Source organism: Lactuca saligna, chromosome 6, assembly GCF_052625555.1.
Source record: "Lactuca saligna cultivar CGN05327 chromosome 6, ASM5262555v1, whole genome shotgun sequence".
NCBI classification, from domain to species: domain Eukaryota; kingdom Viridiplantae; phylum Streptophyta; class Magnoliopsida; order Asterales; family Asteraceae; genus Lactuca; species Lactuca saligna.
The window spans coordinates 162,781,941-162,785,063 of record NC_136422.1 but is presented as its reverse complement, the minus strand read 5'-3'; positions in this window follow the sequence as shown (position 1 = coordinate 162,785,063).

The window sequence follows — 3,123 nt, the reverse complement described above, 5'->3', positions numbered from 1 at the left end:
TCATATCAAAAACACAGCAACAAACAACACCCAATAATTAAAACAGGAAAATTTATGATCTGATTGTGACCTACTCGCCGAGTACACGAACTGGCGAGTAGTATGAACTTCTTGACAGATCGAGATCAGATCTGTGTAATCTGTGCAATAGTCCAAATTGTTCATAGGGTTTTGTTATAATTACTTTTCTAACCATAGATCTTGAAGAAATTACTCCCAACAACATCTAATTCATGACTAAATCAAAACCCTAGAAATTGGGAAAAACTCCCCAAATCCGAAATCACATCAAATATGGGTAAATCTGTGACAAAGATTGAACCTTCCATGAAATTAAAGGGTAAAGATGTTACCTTGTTGCTTGAATGAAGAGAAAAGAGTAGAAATTTGGAGAGTTCTTGAAAAATGCTAAGGGAGGCGGATGAGAAGAAGTGCTCGGCGAGTGTTGGGATGAATTGGTGAATAATAACATTTTTTTACAGGTTTTATTTTACTGGGTTTGAACCGGCTACTCGCCGAGTAGGATGGATCTACTCGCCGAGTAGACACGCGTGTTATCAACTTAAGACTGCAATCAGGCATTTACTCGCCGAGTATAGTCGATATACTCGCCGAGTAGATGTCACAGGTTGAAAATTTTTGTAATTTTGCCAATTTTAATGTATCAATTCATTTGTTTAGCCCCTCCACCCCACACTTAAAGCAGAGCTTGTCCTCAAGCACTTAGAAACATAGAATAAACAAAGAAGAATGAAAAAAAAATAATAAAATGAAAAATAAAGAAAAGGAAAGAAAATGCAAACTTGAAACTCGGGTTGCCTCCCGAGAAGCGCTTCTTTTGATGGAGTCATTAGCTGGACTCCGCCCCATCTATGTGTTTGCAATTCCGCACAGTAGCAGCTCCTCCAATCCTTCATTTCGGGGAACACCTTCTTCACATTTCTTCACTCTATGACCATTGACTTTGAATGGTGTGCCGTCTCTTGATATCAATTCTATAGCCCTGTGTGGAAACACCGTCTTGACCAAAAAGGGACCATCCCACCTTGATTTAAGTTTGCCCGAGAAAAGTTTTAATCGGGAATTGAAAAGCAATACTTTTTGGCCTTCATGGATGTCTTTGCTCTTGATTCTTTTATCATGCCATCTCTTGGTCTTTTCTTTATAGAGACACGAACTAGAATAAGCATCATTTCGGAGTTCTTCAAGGGCATTCATTTGCATCAAACGGTTGGTCTTCAATTCTTCTATATCGAAGTTGCACCTCTTTAAAGCCCAATATGCCTTATGCTTGATCTCAACCGGTAAATGGCATTGCTTTCCATAAACTAACCTATATGGTGTAGTACCAATAGGTGTTTTGAAAGCGGTACGAAATGCCCATAGCGTGTCATCCAATTTATCCGACTATTCCTTGCGGTTGCTTCCCACCGACTTCTCTAAAATACGCTTCAAGGCTCGATTGGTCACTTCAGTTTGTCCACTTGTTTGTGGATGGTATGACGTGGAGAACTTATGGGTCACCCCATACTTCTTGAGCACCTTTTCCAATTGATCATTGGCAAAGTGTGTGCCTCGGTCACTAATTAAGGCCTTCGGAACACCAAACCGGGAGAATAGTTTCTTTAAGAATCGTACCACTACCCGTCCGTCATTTGTAGGTAAAGCCTGCGCCTCCGCCCATTTTGAAACATAATCGACCGCCACTAGTATGTACTTGTTTCCTTTGGATGTGGGAAAAGGTCCCATGAAGTCAATGCCCCATACGTCGAACACCTCGCACACTTGAATGCTATGTTGTGGCATTTCATTTCGAGATGAAATGTTTCCCACCCTTTGACAAGCATCACATTCTTTGACATATTGAGCTGCATCTTTGAAGATTGTAGGCCAATAGAACCCAATGTCAAAGATCTTCTTTGCGGTATAGTGTGCTCCATGATGTCCTCCCGTGGACCCACTATGGCAATGTTCTAGTATTCTTCGGCTTTCCTTCTCGAACACACATCTTCTTATAATTCCATCCGCACAGCTTCGGAAGAGGTATGGATCGTCCCAAAAGTAATATTTAATCTCCGCAAAGAATTTCTTATTTTGTTGACTACTATAATCCTTCGGGACATAATTTGTAGCTAAATAGTTAGCTATGTCGGCGAACCATGGCTCCTCTCCCACGGACACCATAATGTATTCATCCGGAAAGTCGTCTTCATCCTTATCTTCTTGCAATTGCGGGTTCTCGAGCCTAGATAAATGATCGGCCGCTACATTCTCCATTCCTTTCTTGTCTCGTATCTCTATATCGAATTCTTGAAGAAGCAACACCCATCATATTAGTCTTGGTTTGGCATCCTGTTTGGAAAACAAATACTTGATAGCCGAGTGGTCAGTAAAAACAGTGGTTTTAGATAAAACCAAATAAGGGCGAAACTTGTCAAAAGCATAAACCACGGCTAACAATTCTTTTTCAGTAGTAGTATAATTCTCTTGGGCGGGGTTTAAGGTCTTGCTTGCATAATAGATGGGTTGAAAGTGCTTATCAACCCTTTGACCAAGGACCGCTCCTAGTGCATAGTCACTAGCATCACACATGATCTCAAAGGGTAAGATCCAATTTGGTGCTATAATGATCGGGGCATTCGTTAATTTTTCCATTAGAAATTCAAATGCCTCTAAACACTCTTTAGTAAAATTAAAGGGTGCATCTTTTAGTAATAATTGTGTTAGAGGTTTCGTGATTTTGGAAAAATCCTTTATAAAACGCCGGTAAAAACCTGCGTGTCCCAAAAAACTCCTAATGCCCTTCACATTAGTTGGTGGGGGTAATTTGGCAATGGTGTCTATCTTTGCCCGATCCACCTCAATTCCCGTTTTAGAGACTTTGTGTCCCAAAACTATACCCTCCTTGACCATGAAGTGACATTTTTCCCAATTTAGGACCAAGTCGGTTTTCTCACACCTAGCAAGCATTGAGTCAAGATTTGTGAGGCAGTCATGGAAAGAAGATCCGAATACAGAAAAGTCATCCATAAAGACCTCCATGAACTTTTCCACCATATCATGGAATATGGCGGTCATGCACCTTTGAAATGTCACAGGTGCATTGCATAGTCCAAAAGGCAT